Below are 22,630 nucleotides of genomic sequence, written 5' to 3'. Positions count from 1 at the left end.
ACATACAGAGGCGCAGACAGATGAAGATGAAACTCAGCAAATACGGAGACCACAGGCATCTGCAGAGAGGAAGTGGACTGGCTGACTGTTCTTCAAGCTGTTTTAGGCTTGGGTAGAGTACGGAGCCTCCTTATTTCTTGTATCAGTGCAGACTCTGACTAACGACCAATCCAAGTTGAATGAAATGAGAATGGGGTGGGTGGGGAATGGGGCAGAGTCTAACACCTGCTTGTCGGGCGCACCTCTCTGGCCACTGCTTCCAGCTTCTGGACTCAGGGGCATGTATTGACTTGCACAGCCTCAGTAACCGGCTTTCTCAGCTCTGGCGTAAGAGGGGAAAAGAATTCCCTTATCCCGACATACCACAGCTACTTAGATGTGGAAATTTAACTTCTTAAAAACAAAATCCTGTGACTCACCCCGTCCATCACTAAACTGGAAAGAATATAGCCTGATAGATTGATAGAAGTAGCTAGCTGAAAATATCTCATCCATACCGCATCTTCTAAACAACCGAGACCTCAATTAAGCTGGTGATTTCCGGGACTAAGTGCTTTCAGAATAGACGAGGGGCTTCCACACGCAGCAGTGCTCTTTGTAAGTTTCAGAGTCCTCATTGTCTTCGGGAGGCAGTGGGAAGAGTAGGGACTTTGGCATTAGACCGAGTTGGACCCCCAAGTCTTGAGCCTAACACTTCCCAGTTGTGTGGCTTTTCTTCATGAGCCTGCTTTGGTATGTTTTGGTTTTATTTGCTTATATACCAGTTACCTTTGGACTGTTGTGGGGACTAAATGAGGTAGGGTGTGTAGTTAGTTCTTTTCTGTGTCAAGCACGTTAGTTCCCCATGTACCCACCACTCACCCCGACCCCATGTAAAAGTTATTCTTCACACCAGTTGTATCCTGTTGTCCATGGTTTAGGGGTAAAAGATGGAGAACACAGCACAGCAGCGTGACCTGTCCCTGTTCGCAGGACATAAACTGTTCTGTGTTCACAGTATATAAAAAATTCATTCATCTCAATAGAATGAAAACATTCTATTGACATATTTCATGAGTCTTGCTTCCTTCTACCCTTTTGTTTCCTTTTCATTCTTCTGCAAGATGAATTAGATCACCCAGAAGGCACGTTCTTTATCCAAAACATCAACACCTCCTATTTCCTTTGAAGAACAGAATCAAAAGAAAGCAAACAAGGGACCCGAAGAAACCCATTGCCTAGGAATGCTTGGGTCTGAGCCCTTTAGCCCTGCTTTGGCAGTTTCAGCAAAGTAGAGATGCTCTCCGTTCAAGTGCCATCTTCCACCTCGTAGGGTACAGTGACCTCTGCATTCAAAACCCTTGACTTTTCTTTCACGGTTCCACGTTCATGATGGCTGTCTGTCTCAGCTCATGGGGACTCCCTCCTTCTTTCCACAAATATTTGGTGTGTGCCAACCATGTGCTATCCTTGCAAACAGCCAACTGGTTGGAGTTGCATTTCCGAATGAATGGATCCAGTGTTAGTTATACCACAATGATTTTATTAGCCTTAGGCAGAGAGGTGTCTTAAAGTACTTACATGTGGACGTTGCCAAAATAGTCAGATTTCCAATAGCATGGGGGTAAATTCTCAATCCCCGAGACTTCAAAATTTAAATAAAGAGAATTTCCAATTATTTGTAAATGGCAAAATAAACAGCCCTCTAGCCCTCTGCATAGGTAGAAGTCATTTGATTAAAGGCAAACATACCCAGCCAGGCTTCCTTTTAGAGCAGGGACCGTCTCTCTCAACTGTCCACCCCACGTTTCTCCCTGAGCTCGTCCACACTTTCTGAAGGATCAGGGAGGAACCTGCCTTTCTCTTCCTCTTGCACCTGACCTTCTCCACAGGAATGGGTCAGGGTGACATCCAGCTGCTGAGGTGGGGAGAAGGGCCTCTGAGCGTATGTCCTGAAGTGGCTTCCTGGCTAACGAAGGTCAAATGCTGTGTCAGTGCTTGCTCCAGGACACGACCTCCGAGCTTCCCACGTGGAATTTCCATTTTTCCTTCCAACACTGAACCCTCTATAAGCCAGATGCCAGCTGGCCCCCGCTCCGCCCCCTGGTGTCACACCGCAGAGCTACACTTGGCTGGAATCCCCTGTTCAAATTCCAGGGTGGAGAGAGGCTGATGTAGTCAGGGTCACTGCAGCCTCCAGGGCCCCAAGTCTCTGGATGTGCTCAGCTGCCCAGATGGGACAACAGCTGCCGCTTTAGCAGCCAGAAAGGCCCATTCAGACCAGTTGAATATGTTTCCTAGAGCTGGGCGCTCGCAGAGAGGGGGCGGTGCCCCTCTCCACGCAGCCTTCCGTCATCTTCTGACTTCTCGCTGTCTCCTTGCTTGACTTTCTTTTGACCTCCCCCTCCTCCCCTCCACCCCCACACCCCACCTGTCTCCTCCCCAGCAGGCGCCCGGCTCCCCTCCTTGGAAGCCCTGTACCCACTGTAACCACAGCCCTCAAGGGCTCACCTTGCAGCCCTAGTCCTCCCCAGCTTACTGTCCCAGATGAGGAATTTCTGCTTGGAGAGAGAGGTGGTGACAGCTCTCTAAGATGATAACTTTACCCCAGCATCGACGATACTGTTTGTATGGTGTATCTCCCGTCCACAGTGGCGGGGTCTGTGGCCCTTCAGGAGGTAGCTGGGGGTTCTGTAATGCCCCTGCTCACAGGGAAATGTCCCGACTGATTCTGTTCTGAGAGCCCTTGGTCAGGGACCCAGCTGTCCCTCTCTGACTCCACAGAAAGGGTCCCTTACCCCAGTTCCCCGCCTGCAGATCAGGAGGACTTACCTACGTCTAGGATGTTATTCCAGGAGAACTTAGCTGGGTCCTTCTGCTTGGGGCAGCTCGTCTTCCTCTCTGGACCTCTCTCACAGAAAGGCCTCCTTTCTCCCCTTTGGAGCGCCCCTCATCCCTCTGGAGTCCAGACCATCCTCCACTCCTGTTTTCAGTGGCCACCGTCTATTCTCTCCCCTTCCTCAGGCCTCTGAGGAGGAAATCATTGTCTTTCACTTAAGTGGAAGTCCGTTTTCTTTGGGCTTTTGTTTCTGCTTTGGTGTAACCTGGGGAAGAGAAAATGGCCCTCTGGTACAAGTGAAAAAGAGGAGGAAAGGGAAATACACACACAGCCACATCAGGGTGCACAGGCTGTGCACTGCACAAATCCAGGGTCCCATTCATACGGACTGTGATGTGATATGCAAAATGGGGTTTGCAACCTTATGAAAATGCTTTCTTTGAGCTCTGCCTTCTCTCATTCACGGGCAGTATGGACGCGTGGAGAGGGTGATGTGCTTTGAGCCCCAAAGATCCCAATTTGAATAATCCCATTTCTGTCACCGCCTCATTAAATGGCCCTGGACACCTCTCGTAACGTCAGACTCCAGTTTCCTTATCTGTGAAAGGAAAATGATCGCACCTCCTTTACAGAGTTGCTGCGAGAAAGAAATGAGACCTGATATTAATCGGATGGCATGTATGAGGTGCTCAATAGATGCTATTTCCTCAGGAGGGGTGTCTGGTTGAAGGAGTGTTTACCAGCCTCACTACTGGCCCTTTTCAAGTGAAAATAAATAGGGCCTTCCAGAGATGCTGGGGGTATATCTGTTGGAGGCTGAAAAAGATACACTTATTCCCCTTGGAGCTCAATTGAAGAAAATAAGAAATTAAGATATGTGGGCTATTGGAACATTCCAGAAACTTTCAGTCTTAACAACAGACAAGACAACTTTTTGAGCACATCCTGTATGTTAGGTACTCTTTGAAGCACCTCCACGGATTATTGCTCTGGTGAAAATCGACTCCTCTGGGACACAGCATCCCAGACCCTGTCCCCAGAATTCTGTGTCTTTGTAAAAGGGTGAGAAAAAACTTTCCTTTGCTTCCCAACCCCCTTCTGGCCTTGCCTGGTACTTTTGCAGATCTTTGGGTCCCCAAACCTGGTCTTTTTACATCATCCCTTCTGTCCCTTTTGACAGTTCATCACATTTGAGCCGTGAATGGGACTCCATAGACGAGCACAAGACCCAGGTCTGCGAGCCAGTGGTGGGCTGGAGCGAGATTGTGCCCCCTGCTGGAGCCCATGGTCTGCATCTCCTCCCAGCTGGGCACCAGTGACGTCAGTCTTGTCCTTGAGATCAGCCGTCGCAGAAGTATTCGCAGCAGGGAAAACAGCAGATGCTAGAAATCGGAACCAGCCCCACCACTGGCTTGCTCACAGCAACACCGTGGCTGCCGAAAACTCAACAGAATGTTCCAGACTTGAATGGAGGTGCTCGTAAGGAAACCTTTAATTCACAGACAGGCGCTAAATGGAGAATTTCAGGTAGGCAGATTTTCCACTTCTATTAAGCTCCAAATTGAGGAAGGCAAGTAACAGGTCTTCAAAACTACACTTGAAAGGTACCCTCCGGGGACCAGGTACGTGTTTAGCGTTGTAGGGTTTAGCCTTTTGTACCTGGAAACAGCCTAACATGCGCAGGGACACCTTTCATTTCTTATAACGCGACCTCTCAGTGTACTCTGGAAACGAAACAGGAGGGCGCAGACCTAGTAGAAAGTTAGAGAAGTAGAAGAAAAGAATGGGTTGGCACATCCTGAACTTCAGTGTTTCTACACAAGATGGCGCTCTCTTCTTAGGAGAAGGGGATGGTCGGAAAAATGCTGACTGCTGACCAGGCAGGAGGAATTGGGCTCATCTGTACGTTGTCATCTATCACATTCGGGCGATTGGCTTGAGCTGAGCAGCATTAAGGTCCAAGTCACTGGCCTGCAGCCTTACAAATCCATCTCTGTGATCATGTGAGTCAGCATTAATGATTTCTGCTCCTGGGGGAAGGCGAGTAGAAAACCCCCAGCCCTGCTGCAGGCCCGGTAGCTTGTGAGTCTTATGTTCATAGACGAAGGAGAGGAAATTATAACTGATCCTTTACTTCCCGTAAGTAACCAAAGGGTTCCTCTGTCTCCAAATGGAAGGTCAAGAAGGTGTCAGAGATCTCTCTGTAGACTGTGCTTCTGAATGCGTGGTTCCCTCCTGTTCCTCTGGTCTCTGCTGTCCATTCTCCCACCCTTTGCACATCGCCAATTCACAGCCACAATGAAATCCTGCTGTAAGTTGCAGGGATTCGCAGGAAGCAATGCTGCTCAGATGAGATAAATTATAGGTGCGGATCTAGCTCGGCGCAGATGTGGGCGCTGACCCCGTCCACTTGAGGTCTCCCGTCAGTGGTCTCCTCGCTGTAACTAACTTGCAAGTCCTGGAACTCCCCCCCGCTCTGGCAGCCCACTGTGCCTGAACCCCCCAGCCTGAGGCCAGGCTTTTGCCTTTGGCCCATCTGCTCACAGATGCCAGCTCTCGCTCCCTGACCCAGGCTGCACCAGCTCTGCTGGAGGCCACCTGTCCCGCTGGCCTGGCTGTGTCCCCTCCAGCGTCCCCTCCAGCACTGTCTGCCGCCTATGGCCCCTCAGTCTCTTCCTCACTTCTCGGGGCCGACCCCTGCTCCTGCCGTCCTTCCCAGAGGCCGTGTCCATCTCTTGGCTCCCACTTTCCTCGTCTGCCCACTGCGCATGCCTTGTCCCGTTCCCCAAGCCCTTGGCTTCCGATCAACTCCTCTCAAGTTGTTCCTCTGCCTCACCAGGAAACGAAGAGCCTTCCGAAACGTCATGCTCTGCTCTCAGCATCGCCCTTTCGGCAGGAATCAGCCTGCGGAAGCAGAGTCTTGGGAATTTCATGAAATGCATCTCTCATCTCCACGTTAAGTTTTGGGGAGGCTGCAGACATCCTGGGCATGTCGGATTACGCCACATGTCAGAGTCAAGAGTGAAAAATACACAACGGCCTCACATTTCAACCCTTGCAGCCTTTGCCAATGACATAGGTGGACCAAGACCCCACCTTGCCTCTCCCTGCCTGGTCGTGACCAAGTCCTTCTGCATCCAGGCTAAGCCTCACTGGGCTGGTTTGAAGGGAACCGCCATGTAAGATGACCAGTATTCCTTGCTTCCCATCTATTCCTTCTATTCCTTCCATTTCAAGACTGCCAGTAGCTGGAGAGGCGTAGGAAGTCAAGCGAGGGTTTATTTCAGGTGGAGAGATCATATTTGAAGGCTGAAGGGAAGGAGCCAGTTGGTAGGGAAGGCAAAAGTATTTGTGATTGGCTGCAGTGAACAGCAAAATAGCCATCCTTCACGCAAGCTCTCACCGTTCACGGGGGTAGAGAAGGCAAGAATGAGCTATGGGGTCAGCGTGAGGATCATCAGCCTTCCTAACATGAAAGGCTCCTGTCTCCTGGTGACCAGCCCTGTCCTTCCCTTCCTAACGTTACTGTGGAGATTGCCTTCCTCAATCCAGATCTCAGTCTGCCCTTGATTCCAATCTCTTTGGGCCTTTTTTCTTTCAGGCACTGGGACAGACTGATGTCATTACTAGCCCCATGAGTGATCTCTCTGTGTCTATGTGCTTTGCTCTGTGGCTGTGCAGTCTCCATCCACTCGGACTCTGGGACACAGAGCTTGCTGTGGCCAACGGGACAGGAGCAAACTCGATGAAAGTACGGACCTGCAGAACACTTTTCTGCTTTCTTCTCCATCTTCGGCTCCTGCCGCCTTCTGTGAACAAACCTAGACTAGCCTCCTAGGGCGTGAGAGGCTATGGAGCTGAGTCATGGCAGCCGAGGCCCTCTTGAACCAGCGGGCCAACCTCAGCTGACCTGCCAGACACGAGTGAGCTGCTCAGATCTGCAGGATGGCCCAGCAATCCAGTGGCTCATGAGCAAAAAGAAAAGTCTGTTTTTGTACTCCACTGAGGTTTTGTGGTGGTTTTGTATGCAACAGCACTGAAGCAATAGAGAGCTGTACTGGCGTGGAATGTATCATCAGAGGTATTCTCACCTGGAGATTCTGGGAGTCATGGGGCCTGTATCTTCCCTCATCTCTCTGTCACTCTCGGCTACTGGGAGTAGATTGGGAAAGTGCTGAGAGATTCTGGTGACGTATCTTCATTAAAAAGAAAAGAGAACGGGCTTCCCTGGTGGCGCAGTGGTTGAGAGTCCGCCTGCCGATGCAGGGGACGCGGGTTCGTGCCCCGGTCTGGGAGGATCCCACATGCCGCGGAGCGGCTGGGCCCGTGAGCCACGGCCGCTGAGCCTGCGCGTCCGGAGCCCGTGCTCCGCAATGGGAGGGGCCACGACAGTGAGAGGCCCAAGTACAGCAAAAAAAAAAAAAAAAAAAAAAAAAAAAGAACACAGAAGATCATGGCTCTTTGAGCCAGATGTGTGTAGGAGTGGTATCTGTCCGAATACAGGGAGGGACTTTTGTAATCATCCCTGGACTCCATTATTGACACCTCCTGGTGCCTAGACTTTATTTAGCCTCTTTAGTTGAAGAAGTGAGTAACTCCTGCATGTGAGGTGCACTCGTAGACTTTGGGTTTATCACATGTGATGCAGCACTTTGTCCATATGGAACTAAAGTCTAACAATCACCCTTCATCACCTGGATTATTGCAATAACTTTTTTAAAAAAATTAATTAATTAATTAATTAATGGCTGTGTTGGATCTTCGTTTCTGTGCAAGGGTTTCTCTAGTTGTGGCAAGCGGGGGCCACTCTTCATCGCGGTGCGCGGGCCTCTCACTATCGCGGCCTCTCTTGTAGCCGGAGCACAGGCTCCAGACGCGCAGGCTCAGTAATTGTAGCTCACGGGCCCAGCCGCTCCGCGGCATGTGGGATCTTCCCAGACCAGGGCGCAAACCCGCGTCCCCTGCATCGGCAGGCGGACTCTCAACCACTGCGCCACCAGGGAAGCCCGCAATAACTTCTTAACTTGTGTCCAGACCGACACATCCTGCCCACCATTTCCAGATTTATCTGTCCCAAACACCATTTCACTTCTGAATTTTCTATTCTCTCCTCAAGGAAATACAGTGGTTCTCCATAACCTGCCCCATCCTAGTTATTTACTCTCATCTCCCACGATTTCCTCCTGCTCCCATGTCCCCACATACGCTCTGGCCCCTACCAGGCTCCGGGCCTCTCCCGATTCCTGCCCCTCACTCCTGCTTCCCTACCCACTTGCCCCACTCCTCATCTCCACTCCACCTATGCTGAGCCTAGCTAGCCTGCAAGGTTCCGCTCAGCCCTCAGCTCACCATGAAGCCTCCTCGGTATCTCTAGAAAATGGGGATGTTTGACTGTCGTGAGAACCTGTAATACTTATCAGTGGAAGTGAGTCTCACGACCTTCCCTTCCCTCAGTGACCAGTCTCCAGAGGACAAAGCCAGTAGCAGAGGATGTAGACGAGTCCTCATTAGAATGGTCAGTTCAAAGCTTCTCCTGTACCCGAGGGAACAGGTGCTAAGGAATATGTAATCTGTTTCCCATTCTGAAGCCTGCAGAGGAATACATGCTGGAAGTATAATCGTAGGATGTTCTAGACTTACGGATGGAGACAGCACCTTGGAGATTATGAAACAGGAAATACTTCCTTCCTAGTGGAAGCTACTGTCTCTGAGAATTGACGTTTGTGCCGTGTGCGTGTGTGTGTGTGTGTGTACGCGCGTCAGTGGACCTGTTTCAACAGGTGCAACAGTTAAAGAAACATGCCGATAACCCGTTCGGGTGAGAGATGCAAAGGCAGTCTGACCCAGAAGACCCTTCTGGCCCCACAAGGAGAGCAGGCATTCCAAAGCTGTAACCAGTGGATGCTCTGTGGGATCTGGGGTGTTAGTGGGCATCAGTGATAATTAGAAGCCTCAGTACCCTCCTTCAGACTAAGTGATTTCGACCTGGGAAATGTACTGGCGGGGAGAAAGGAGAGGGTGGTGGCGGCATGGTCCCTTTTGGTGGACAAGGATCTGGTTTTCCCCAAAGGTCGTTGGAGATTCCAGCTTGGGAGGTTTGATGAAAGAAGATGCTTTGAGGAGAGATGTGGGAATTCTATGTCTGGGAGCTAGGTTAGGGAGTAAGGATGCACCCCTGAGGGGTGCATTAACACTTTAGATGCTGTCCCGTTGGAGTCTGGGAAAGTTCCACTTACTTAGTGATGGGCTTTATCCCTTCCCCTCCAACATTGAGTTCATCTTTTTAATTGATCTAATTCTTCTGAGCACAGCCTGTGCAGCCCTGAAAGAAGTCGTAGGGGAGAGGGAAGGTCAGAATGGAGGGTTACGAGTACACCTCAGCCCTCTCAAGGGTTTATGGCTTCTTTACAATCATTTTTTAACTTTAGGATTTTAATTCCGTGAAAATCTGAAAATGCGAATCTAAGATCTTCTGAATGACCGTTTTTAAACCCAAACTGTCATAATATTTTCATGCTTGCATTTACACTTGTGTACCCAATCTCCATTTGCACCAAGTGGAAAGCCAAATGAAATTGCAGCGGTGGCAGGAATGAAGCTTTGTAGCTTCAAATGAGGAAGCGAGGTGGGAGGCCTGAATCATCTCCTGGCTCACAGTGGTGCAGGCGTTTCCGATGCCAGAGAACTGTGCCTGTGCCGCTGCAGCGTCACGTGCTCGTTAACCAGGCTTCTCCAGAGAAACAGAACCACTAGGGTGTATGTGCAGATACACAGAAAGAGATTTATTTTGAGGGGCTGGCTCACGGATGATGGCGGCTGAGGAGTCCCATGACCTGCCAACTGCAAGCTCGTGGCCCAGGGAAACTGGCGCTGTTGTTCCAGTCCAAACCCAAAGGCCTGAGAACCACGGGAGCCAATGTGGAGGTCCCGATCCGAGTCCCGGTGCCTGAGAGCCAGGAGCACAGATACCGGAGGGCAGGAGAAGATAGATGTCCCAGCTCAAGCAGAGAGCAAATTCATCCTTCCTCCACACTTTTGGTCTATTCAGGCCCTTAATGGATGGGCTGATGCCTGCCTGCATTAGTGAGAGTGATTATTTTTGCTCAGTCTATTGATTCAAATGCTAATCTCTTCTGGAAACATCCTCACAGACACGCCCAGAAATAATGTTTTACCAGCTCTCCGGGCATCCCTTAGCCCAGTCAAGCTGACACATAAAATTGACCATCACAGCATATAAGCAGATATATCGTGTGGCTCAGTTGAGTTGAGTACTTTGCGACTTGTAGTTTATGATAAGTAAGTATAGTAGTAAATTTACAATACAGAATTCTTCTTTTAATACAGTCAATTATCGGATAAATTTAGTGTGGACTCAAGAGGGTCACAATGTTAATCTTATCTTAATTTTAACTTCACAGTGTTACCAGATGAGATATGGTTAAAACAGGCATTTGAGAATTGCATGCAGTAAGTTTTGGCTAAGTCTGAGGTCTGATTATTCTGAATGAGCAGACAAAGCCTTGAAGCCATGAATATATTTGATTAGCACTCTTATGTAAACAGGCCCTCTCTGAATTCGTATTATGGAAGTCAAACTACAAAGCCAAGCCGAATAAATAAAGAACCAGACCCGAGGTTCTCTCTTTCTATTATTTTTTTAAATTTTTTTTAACATCTTTATTGGAGTATAATTGTTTTACAATACTGTGTTAGTTTTTCCTTTACAACAAACTGAATCAGTTATACATATACATATGTTCCCATATCTCTTCCCTCTTGCATCACCCTCTCTCTCTTTCTATTATTAAACCCGACACCACTAGCTTGGTTTCAGCAAAACAGTATCATTAAATTGGTGTTAATTTGAATATTACTGGTTTTTTAGGAATTTTTTTGGGGGGGTGTCATTTTAAATTTGCTTTGGTACTTATAAATTTTAAAAATTGACACCCAGTTTTATGTTTATGCATATTGAAGTAACATTATAAAAATGTTTAGGTCAGATTGGAAGGTCCCTGAAAAGGTTTTCCTTTTAGGGGACTATTCACTCCTCTAGTTTGAGAAAAACTATGATTTGGGAGAAAGATCTCTGGGTTATGTATGTGTTACTGGCATTATAGACTTGCCTCATATTCTTCTCCAATTAGTCCTTTGCACAATAAACTTGGGTCCCCAGTTACTTTCTTCTGCTTCTTTGTTTACCCCACGGCACTAGGCCCAATACTAGGAACGTAACAGGGGTGGGTAAATACTGGCTGCATGAGAGTGGCCTGGGCTCCACGAGTGGAGTGTTTTTTTCATTAAACATTAAAGAGGGTTTTGCCATATAAAGAAAAGCAAACTGAGGTTGCTATGAAAGAGATTAAAAATTATGCAAGACATCACTGAAAAATTAGTATCCTCTGAAGTTCACATATCCAGAGTAAATATATTTGAATTTTTTTCAATTTCCCTTTAGCCAGCAAACATTACTTAATAACATTACTGGGGGCTTCCCTGGTGGCGCAGTGGTTGAGAATCCGCCTGCCGATGCAGGGGTCACGGGTTCGTGCCCTGGTCCGGGAAGATCCCACATGCCGCGGAGCAACTAAGCCCGTGAGCCATGGCCGCTGAGCCTGCGCGTCCGGAGCCTGTGCTCCGCAATGCGAGAGGCCACAGCAGTGAGAGGCCCGCATACAGCAAAAAAAAAAAATAAAAATAAAAAAAAAATAACATTACTGACATCTTCGATGTTTGTGGGGACCAAGATAATACGAATCATTGTCCCTCAAAGAGCTCGAAATCCCATAGATTGTATAGCAGCATCAGAGGTATAAAATTCAAAAGGACCTTATTTCTCCTGCATTTCTTATTAAACAGTTAATGTTCTGGGAAAATTCTTTAGCTAGGCTGTAAGTTCTGATAGTACAAGGACCTCTGGACCTCCCATGGTGCTTAATACAGAGGAAGTGCTCGGTCAATACTTCTGAAGTACAAAGGTCTTAAACTTGACAAAAGGAAGAAAAAAACAAGACTCCAAGAGTCCTGTCCACGTACATCCAGGGAGTCCACAGCTGCTGTATGTCCTAGTATACGCCTCTACTCCTAAGTATACACATTCACACACATAGACACGCACGTGCACTCTTTCCTGTTTTGCAGGGCGGTGTGACGGTCTGAAGTAGAACACTATGATGGAGGAGGCCATTTGAAGCCTTGTCCCCAGAAGACCTTCCCTGCATCTGGAAATCTGACCTGACCAGCTCAAAGGGGGTAATCTAACCCTGGTCACATTTTCAGTGAGTTCTCAAGTATCAGCAGCCTTCCTGATACATACCCAGGGCTGACTTTCCCTATGGGCTAGCCCAGTCTGGCTGACCATTTCAGAGCAAGAATGGAGCTCCTGTGGGTGGGGCTTGACTGCAACCTATTGAATACACGGCGGGCAGCTGGGTCAGCTGGGCCCTGCCGGGGGTCCTCTACATCACTGTTAGTTAGGTACCAAGAGAGCCCTGGTGGGTATGCCTGTTAGGGTCCCAAGAAGTGGGCTCAGTGCCATTTCCTAGGATGTGTAAACAGAGTAAAAGGGAGGGTCCAGCTTCCACCTACTGGAACTCCAGGGCTTTGGGTCAAGACTGGTGGTTAAGGCAAAACCCTCAGAGTCTGGGACCCAAGAATCTAACGTTTAAACAAGATTCCCTGGTGACTCTGAAGTGCTCTCAAGTTGGAGAACTACTGAGTGTGTTAAGGCCATCCATGCTGTTGGCCCTTCCCGCCTGGTTGAAGTGCAGAGTTTCTCCCTTCCCCTGGTGAAGGGCCGCCCTGAGATGGTCCAGGGCCACCCTAGCGGGCTGGGAATTGAGCTGTCGCCCGGTAACCTCCCTCTACCTCTAAACCAATTCCTGCCAGCTGGCTGTTGCTGCTGCTGCTGTGGCCATCAAGATGGGAGCTGCTCTGACATTTGTATCCCACTCTCCTGATCGAAAATGTCTTAATCACCATTGGAACCTCGCCCTTCCCTCCTGGCCTCCTCCCTGCCTCTGCAGCTGGCGGCTGCATCTCCCTTGTCTTTTGCAGCCGTCACATGTCACATGCCTGTCGTGGAGAGAGACAAGGGTGAAAGTGGTCACGATGTCATATCTCTTGCCCGTGTCTTGAGCTGTGAGTCTCGTCTAGATCAAGGGCTCTATTATCAATATTAGCAGGCCAAGGGCCAAGGGCCAAGTGCCAAGCATGACTCGCTTCTCCAGTATGGGCTCAGGAAGAAGGAGATTAGAAAAAGCAACCTAAGAATTCTCTCTGTCCTGCCCTCTTGCCTTCCCGCCTCCGCCTTCCTTCTGATCCTCCCCTCCCCATCACATCACTGCATGCTGGACCCGACGTGACTCTAGAATGCATGTATGATAAAAGTTCCACTGGTCAAGGACACAGATGGCTTTATCTTCCTATTCCTGGGCTGGTCTTCTACCCTTAAGAGCCAAGCCCCCTTCCCTGTACCTTAAAGCTGGTGGAGGGGTTTGTCACTATCGGGTTCTTAATTTAGTATGCTTGACACTCCATAAATAATAATTATTATCCTGAAGGGCAAATATAGCCATTCCTGAAAACACTAACCTGATAATGAGGAAGATAGGAATCAGCCAGATGAGGCTTTCCTCCCATGGACCCGGACAGCTAGCAGTGTCTTATTTTTAGCACACTATTTCTTTTTCTGATCGGGTTTACTAGGCAGCTGGCTTTCACTGTGCTTTCAGCAAATTGAGTACCTACTGCATACCGTGCCCTGCCAGTGGTTTCTAATGCTGGCTTCATTCAGTGATTAGGATCATCCGGGGAGCTTTAATAAAGGACAGTTTCTTCCTCGTTGAGACTCCAGTTCAGTCAGTCCGGGATGGGGTCCTGATATCTGCATTTTTCATTGTGAGGAGTTTGGGAACCACAACCCTACACCATGGTAAGTGCAGTAGGGATACAAAAGGATTATGACTCCACTATTGCCTTTGAGGAGCTTATGGTCCAGTTGGGGACGGGCATTTTATTTTTTATTTCTTCTTTCTTTTTTTTTTTTCCAACATCTTTATTGGAGTATAACTGTTTTACAATGGTGTGTGAGTTTCTGCTTTACAACAAAGTGAGTCAGCTATACATATACATATATCCCCCTATCTCCTCCCTCTTGCGTCTCCCTCCCACCCTCCCTATCCCATCCCTCTAGGTGGTCACAAAGCATCGAGCTGATCTCCCTGTGCTATGTGGCTGCTTCCCACTAGCTATCTAATTTACATTTGGTAGTGTATACATGTCCATGCCACTCTCTCACTTCGTCACAGCCCACCCTTCCCCCTCCCCATATCCTCAAGTCCATGCTCTGGTAGGTCTGTGTTTTATTCCCGTCCTACCACTAATCTCTTCATGACATTTTTTTTTTCCTTAGAGTCCATATATATGTGTTAGCATACGGTATTTGTTGTTCTCCTTCTGACTTACTTCACTCTGTATGACACACTCCAGGTCTACCCACCTCATTACAAATAACTCAGTTTCATTTCTTTTTATGGCTGAGTAATATTCCATTGCATATATGTGCCACTTCTTCTTTATCCATTCATCTGTTGATGGACACTTAGGTGGCTTCCATATCCTGGCTATCGTAAATAGAGCTGCAATGAACATTTTGGTACATGACTCTTTTTGAATTATGGTTTTCTCAGGGTATATGCCCAGTAGTGGGATTGAGGGGTTGTATGGTAGTTCTATTTGTAGTTTTTTAAGGAACCTCCATCCTGTTCTCCATAGTGGCTGTATCAATTTACATTCCCACCAACAGTGCAAGAGTGTTCCCTTTTCTCCACACCCTCTCCAGCATTTATTGTTTCTAGAGTTTTTGATGATGGCCATTCTGACTGGTGTGAGATGATATCTCATTGTAGTTTCTATTTGCATTTCTCTAATGATTAATGAAGTTGAGCATTCTTTCATGTGTTTGTTGGCAATCTGTATATCTTCTTTGGAGAAATGTCTATTTAGTTCTTCTGCCCATTTTTGGATTAGGTTGTTTGTTTTTTTGTTATTGAGCTGCATGAGTTGCTTATAAATTTTGGATATTAATCCTTTGTCAGTTGCTTCATTTGCAAATATTTTTCTCCCATTCTGAGGGTTGTCTTTTGGTCTTGTTTATGGTATGCTTTGCTGTGCTAAAGCTTTTACATTTCATTAAGTCTCAGTTGTTTATTTTTGTTTTTATTTCCATTTCTGTAGGAGATGTGTCAAAAAGGATCTTGCTGTGATTTATGTCATAGAGTGTTCTGCCTATGTTTTCCTCTAAGAGTTTGATAGTGTCTGGCCTTACATTTAGGTCTTTAACCCATTTTGAGTTTATTTTTGTGTGTGGTGTTAGGGAGTGTTCTAATTTCATTCTTTTACATGTAGCTGTCCAGTTTTCCCAGCACCACTTATTGAAGAGGCTGTCTTTTCTCCACCGTATATCCTTCCCTCCTTTATCAAAGATAAGGTGACCATATGTGTGTGGGTTTATCTCTGTGCTTTCTATCTTGTTCCATTGATCTGTGTTTCTGTTTTTGTGCCAGTACCATACTGTCTTGATTACTGTAGGCTTGTAGTATAGTCTGAAGTCAGGGAGCCTGATTCCTCCAGCTCCATTTTTCTTTCTCAAGATTGCTTTGGCTATTCGGGGTCTTTTGTGTTTCCATACAAATTGTGAAATTTTTTGTTCTCATTCTGTAAAAAATGCCAGTGGTAATTTGATAGGGATTGCATTGAATCTGTAGATTGCTTTGGGTAGTAGAGTCATTTTCACAATGTTGATTCTTCCAATCCAAGAACATGGTATATTTCTCCACCTATTTGTATCAGCTTTAATTTCTTTCATCAGTGTCTTATAGTTTTCTGCATACAAGTCTTTTGTCTCCTTAGGTAGGTGTATTCCTAGATATTTTATTCTTTTTGTTGCAATGGTAAATTGGAGTGTTTTCTTAATTTCACTCTCAGATTTTTCATCATTACTGTATAGGAATGCCAGAGATTTCTGTGCATTAATTTTGTAGTCTGCTACTTTACCAAATTCATTGATTAGCTCTAGTAGTTTTCTGGTAGCATCCTTAGGATTCTCTATGTATAGTATCATGTCATCTGCAAACAGTGACAGCTTTACGTCTTCTTTTCCTATTTGGATTCCTTTTATTTCTTTTTTTTCTCTGATTGCTGTGACTAGAACTTCCAAAACTATGTTGAATAAGATTGGTGAGAGTGGGCAACCTTGTCTTGTTCCTGATCTTAGTGGAAATGATTTCAGTTTTTCACCATTGAGAACAATGCTGGCTGTGGGTTTGTCATATATGGCCTTTATTATGTTGAGGAAAGTTCCCTCTATGCCTACTTTCTGCAGGGTTTTTATCATAAATGGGTGTTGAATTTTGTCAAAAGCTTTCTCTGCATCTATTGAGATGATCATATGGTTTTTCTTTTTCAGTTTGTTTATATGGTGTATCATGTTGATTGATTTGTGTATATTGAAGAATCCTTGCATTCCTGCAATAAACCCCACTTGATCATGGTGTATGATCCTTTTAATGTGCTGTTGGATTCTGTTTGCTAGTATATTGTTGAGAATTTTTGCATCTATGTTCATCAGTGATATTGGCCTGTAGTTTTCTTTCTTTGTGATGTCTTTGTCTGGTTTTGGTATCAGGGTGATGGTGGCCTCATAGAATGAGTTTGGGAGTGTTCCTCCCTCTGTTATCTTTTGGAAGAGTTTGAGAAGGATAGTTGTTAGCTCTTCTCTAAATGTTTGATAGAATTCGCCTGTGAAGCCATCTGGTCCTGGGCTTTTGTTTATTGGAAGATTTTTAATCACAGTTTCAATTTCAGTGCTTGTGATTTGTCTGTTCATATTTTCTATTTCTTCCTGATTCAGTGTTGGCAGGTTGTGCATTTCTAAGAATTTGTCCATTTCTTCCAGGTTGTCCATTTTATTGGCATAGAGTTGATTGTAGTAATCTCTAATAATCTTCTGTATTTTTGCAGTGTCAGTTGTTACATCTCCTTTTTCATTCTAATTCTATTGATTTGAGTCTTCTCCCGTTTTTTCTTGATGAGTCTGGCTAGTGGTTTATCAATTTTATTTATCTTCTCAAAGAACCAGATTTTAGTTTTATTGATCTTTGCTATTGTTTCCTTCATTTCTTTTTCATTTATTTCTGATCTGATCTTTATGATTTCTTTCCTTCTGCTAACATTGGGGTTTTCTTTGTTTTTCTTTCTCTAATTGCTTTAGGTGCAAAGTTAGGTTGTTTATTCGAGATGTTTCCTGTTTCTTAAGGTATGATTGTATTGCTATAAACTTACCTCTTAGAACTGCTTTTGCTGTATCCCATAGGTTTTGGGTCGTCGTGTCTCCATTGTCATTTGTTTCTAAGTATTTTTTGATTTCCTCTTTGATTTCTTCAGTGATCAGTTCGTTATTAAGTAGTGTATTGTTTAGCCCTCCATGTGTTTGTATTTTTTACAGATCTTTTCCTGTAATTGATATCTAGTCTCATAGCGTTGTGGTCGGAAAAGATACTGATAAGATTTCAATTTTCTTAAATTTACCAAGGCTAGATTTGTGACCTGGTATATGATCTATCCTGGAGAATGTTCCATGAGCACTTGAGAAAAATGTTTATTCTGTTGTTTTTGGATGGAATGTCCTATAATTATCAGTTAAGTCCATCTTGTGTAATGTATCATTTAAAGCTTGTGTTTCCTTATTTATTTTCATTTTGGATGATCTGTCCATTGGTGAAAGTGGGGTGTTAAAGCCCCCTACTATGATTGTGTTACTGTCAATTTCCCCTTTTATGGCTGTTAGTATTTGCCTTATGTATTGAGGTGCTCCTATGTTGGGTGCATAAATATTTACAATTGTTATATCTTCTTCATGGATCGATCCCTTGATCATTATGTAGTGTCCTTCTTTGTCTCTTGCAATAGTTTTTATTTTAAAATCTATTTTGTCTGATATGAGAATTGCTACTCCAGCTTTCTTCTGTCTTTTTTTTTTGTGTGTGTGGTACGCGGGCCTCTCACTGTTGTGGCCTCTCCCGTTGCGGAGCACAGGCTCCGGACGCGCATGCTCAGCGGCCATGGCTCACGGGCCCAGCTGCTCCGTGGCATGTGGGATCTTCCCGGACTGGGGCATGAACCCGTGTCCCCTGCATCGGATTCTCAACCACTGCGCCACCAGGGTCCAGCTTTCTTCTGATTTCCATTTGCATGGAATATCTTTTTCCATGGGATGGGCATTTTAGTCATTCTGTAGCATTACGTTCTATCAAGTTAATAAGAATTATGTAGAGCCCAAGTTGGAAAAAAAATGGAGGGAGTAGGATCTAGTGTGTAGGATCTACTGTGTGTGTGTGTGTGTGTGTGTGTGTGTGAGTGTGTGTGTTTAGCTGATAATTTCACTTATTTTCCTGCACCTTAACCAGTCCATTGTTTTGTTGAGGATTGGAGGTAGCACGCAGGCTCGGAAGTTCATTGAGCTATAGGAGACTTGTCTAACCCAATCCCTGGGTTTACAGTCAAATACACTGAATTCCAGAGAGATGACATGACCTGCCAGAGGCCACACAGTGAGCTCCTGGCAGAGCTGGAGGAGGACCTTGGGCTTAAGCTAGATTCACAGCATCCGGTGTCTAGGGAGAGACAAGCGCCACCCACCACAAGCAACTTCCTCTCGGGAAGGAGCAGAGTGGAGAGCTTTGCCACAGAACCCGCTTCTGAAAACCTCACCAACTCTGATCAGCTAGTTCCACAGCATTCCCATACTTGGGGCTTCATTTCTGTCCACTTCTGCTTCGTGTAGCTGTCGAGTTGAGGAAATTCACAGGAAGGGCTTTTGGACTTGGGTAGTTAGAGCCAGATTTGCCACCTGCAGTGATTGCTAAGTGCATCTCACACTGGGGTTCTAGAGCCATCCCAAGGGCACTGGTAGGTCCAGGACCTACCAGACTGGAAGGGTATCCTGCTCTGACCTGTAGTCCTCCTGTTGTGGGAAAATCTAGTTAAATACTCACAGCAACATTGAAACAGAGAGAGCCCATATTCGGATCAGCCATCAGTAGAATTTCTGGGGGACAAGAGAGAAGCTAGAAGGAAAAGCAGTCTCAAGAATGAGGAAGGGAGTGGGAGTGGAGAGTATGGAAAAGAACAAGTCCAGTTGTTTCTGGAAGCCAAAACCACTATCACCCTTCTGTCTTTGGTGACAGGGGAGATAGTGCTAGGAGATGGGCTTTTTCTATGTAGGCTGGGGGTTCCCTTCATCACCTCCTCCACCAATCTGCTGTGGTCTGAGTGATATGACCCAAAACAATTACACCAAGGCGATATACTCTAGGGAGGGCTCTGCTGCCCCTTATATTTCCGCTGGATTGTGGACTTTACATTTTTCACCTTTGTAACATATAGTACTGTAATTAACATCTCATCAGGTCCAGGGGATAAAAGGAACTGGTCTAGCTGTAAAAATCAAGGACACACATAGACACATACAAATCAAAGGCAAAGAAAGCAGATGGGCATCTCCATGTAATAACTAGAGGATTCTTCCACCTTTTGGTATTTGAATGTATGCAGAGGGCAAATATTGCTAAGACAAGGCCATCTGTAAATTATGTCCCCCTCTTCCTGCCAAATTTTCTGCCTTGAGCTTGCAGAAAGAGGTCTGACCTAGCTCTTTCTCTTCAAATCAAAATTTTTCTGGCTGGAGACACTGGAACACACCCAATTCTCAGTCAAGAAATGCTAAGGACCCCAATTCAGGAGCCCAGAAGACTCAACATCTAGCCAACCTTGCTCCGGACTGCTTTGACTTTGTGGGTAGAGTAACTGGGTTTCTGCCTTATACCAGGAATTATGTGTTCACTCAGTGCCCCTTCTGGGAGCTGGTTTCTGTCTCGTTTTCTCAGTCTAGAATTTCTGCCCAGTTCACTTACCTGTAGTCCTGTCTCAGGGACTCCAAGGTGTTCTTGTCAGTGCTTCTCAGGGTCTAGGGTCCTGTCCCTGAACCCAAACCCTCTGGCTAGTTCTCTTGGCTTTTATACCCTGTTGATGATCTAGGTGGTTCTATCACAGTTCAGGGAAGCCATTTAGCCTCTGTGGTAGGCTGCATAATGGCCCCCAAAGATGTCCATGGCCTCATTCCTGCACTTCTGAATGAATAGGTTGAATTACATGGCAAAGGGAACTTCACAGATGTAATGAAGGATTACAGATTTTAAAATAGTCTTTTAAATGTGGATAATTGAATCCAGGTGAGCCCAGTCTTACTAATCAAATTCCCAATTATCTGAGTTCATCACTCCCTCCAAATGTATCAATATTTCTTGCAGTGCCTCATGTTCTTCTAACCCAGTAACTTTCTATTGTTAAAGATGAGCAAGGATTACTGTGAGTGAACCTCTTGTGATAATAACTACTATTTCATGAGTGCTTATTATGGTCCATTAGCTTCACAACCATCACTTCATTTTCTATACACAATAACCACATGAGGGAGTTGTTACTGTCATCATTTTACAGATGAGGACACTGACATTAAAGCTCAGAGAGGTTAAGTAACAGGGAACTGGGATTCAAACCCAAGGTTGTTTGATTCAAGGCCTATGTTATTAACCACTAGATCTACTTCCTCTCATAGTTAGGAATGTTTCGTCCCTTGGATTTACCTTTGTGCATCGTCTTCTTTTTGGAAAGGGGAGTGTTCTGTTTTTAAACAGACGACCACAATTTCTTTGATCTCCTTCCTTGAAGAGGTGAAGCTTGATTTCCCTCCTTCTGCCTGGGGCTGGGCCTGGTGACTTGCTTGTAATGAACAGAATAAGGTGCAAGTGATCATGTGTGACTCAGCAACTAGGTCATAAAAGACATTGGGGCGTCTTGCCTTCCCTTTTTTCTTGGATCGCTCACTCACTCTGAGGGAATCAGGCTGCGGGGTTGTGAGCCTCTGTCTGGAGAGCTCCATGTGGCGAGGAACTGAGGCCTCCAGCCAACAGCCAAGGGGAACCAAGGCCAGCCAACAACCATGTGACTGAGCTTAGAGGGGTTCCTCCAGCTCCAGATTGTGTAGCCTCAGTCTGCAGTGGCAACAACCGCCCAAGAGACATGCTGAGTCAGAACCACCAGCTAAGCCGCTCCCAGATTCCTGACCCATGGAAACTATGAGATAATTAATGTTTATTGCTTTAAGCTGCAAAGTTTTGGAGTCACTTGTTATGCAGCTAGAGATAAACAGAGGGAGCATGCTTGTCCTCTCTCTGCTGTGGAGCCTCAGAATTACTCTTTCATGAGTCACCGATATTAGTACTGAAAACACCTTTGGAGATCAAGTAGTTCAACCCACTCGTGTCTGCAATAAGACAGACACAGTCATGTTTACTTCACCGGGCATTGTGAGAATTAAGTGACGAGACAGGAGCAGTATGTCCAGTGTTTGAACTGAATGAGCCTTCAGGGAAAGCCACATCCCTCCCACTCTGGGTGAGGACGTTTGGGGCCTGAGAGGTGAGGTGACCGGCCAAGGCCCCAGTGCTCAGCAGCTGCAGAACTGAGTTCTAAAAACAATTTCCCAGATGCCCAGCTCAGTGTCCCCCTTCCTCCTACCCCTTTCCCCACCACTTCTCTACCTCATCCTTGTCCATCAAATGGAGTAAAGGCACCAGGGAATGATGTCGGTGATATTTGAGGGGTGTGAGCAAAACATGTGAGGAGGTGTGGAGGGGGCAGCCGACCGGGGCTGTGCTGTGCTGAGGACATTGCATATGGTCCCCAAAAGCCAAAGGAGTTGCAGGAAATTCTCAAGGCAGTTGTGACGGGTTGAAGCCTGAAGTTAACGAAGGTGACTTGGGATGGAATGGAGCGGGGAGACCAGTGGCCAGGACACGGATGACAGGACAGGGAGGTTGTTAGCAGCCTAGGTCCAGCCCAGCCCTGTACCGGTTTGTGACGCCAGCGTCTGGCACAGTCACCTTGTGCAAAGCAGGCGCTTAATAAAGGTGTGCTGTCCTGGCTGTGAGTCACCCTGCTACCCTGCCTCCAATATGCTTCCCCTCTCAGGTTCCAGGTGCTAAGGCTACCCAGTCTTCAGACTGCAGCTCAGATACACCATCTGCACACACAGCATCGGCGGCATGGATTTCTCAGAGCCCCAGAGTAGTTCACCTTGGACTTGCTCTGCACCAGCTTGTTTCTCATCAATCTCCCTCTCCCAAGAGCAGCGGGAGCTCCGAGGCGTGAACAGACCCAGCTTGCCCACCTGGGTCTTATACTTTACACTCTGATTCTTTCCTGTCCTTCATACGTCGTTGACCTTCACACTGGTGAGCAGTTGGGTGCGGGGTGCTTGGGGGGAGGGTCAGGCAGAGGGGCAGGGCTTTGCTTCCTTGAAATGGCATCATTTTAACATTGTAAAAAGCCTTTCGTGTCAAATGTCTCAGTGTGTGAAGTCAGGTGTTTGCAACTGTCTTACAGGTAGGAGCCGCCGAGAACACAGAGGGCTCAGTACCTTACCCAAGCCTCACAGGGGTGGGAAGCTGGGCCGCAGTTCGCCTGGCTGGGAAGAGCCGTGTCTGAGGCGAGCCTGGGCCACGAATGGCTTTGGCTGTGCACAGCCCGGTCGGTGTCCCACAAGATGACATTCTTCTGTGCCTGTAGATTTTGCTGTGGGCTCTCGGTGGCCCAGTCCCTCTGCAGTGGGCTTGCATCTTACATGTGCTTCAAAGTCATCAGATAAGGTAAGAGTCTCAGATTCAAAACTGTCTTTGAAAAATCTCT

The 22,630-nt window shown here is 46.5% G+C and overlaps 1 long non-coding RNA gene across 1 annotated transcript; it reads left to right on the top strand.

Annotated features, from left to right (window-relative positions):
- Positions 1–4,035: 4,035 nt before the first annotated feature.
- Positions 4,036–22,584, top strand: LOC136794831 (uncharacterized). Its single transcript, XR_010842075.1, has 3 exons — positions 4,036–4,345; positions 21,914–22,176; positions 22,328–22,584. It is a non-coding gene; the product is annotated as an uncharacterized lncRNA (long non-coding RNA).
- The last annotated feature ends 46 nt before the right edge of the window (positions 22,585–22,630 follow it).

The sequence above is a fragment of the Kogia breviceps genome, chromosome 9 (genome assembly GCF_026419965.1).
Source record: "Kogia breviceps isolate mKogBre1 chromosome 9, mKogBre1 haplotype 1, whole genome shotgun sequence".
NCBI classification, from domain to species: domain Eukaryota; kingdom Metazoa; phylum Chordata; class Mammalia; order Artiodactyla; family Physeteridae; genus Kogia; species Kogia breviceps.
This window is presented reverse-complemented; position numbering and strand designations above follow the sequence as displayed.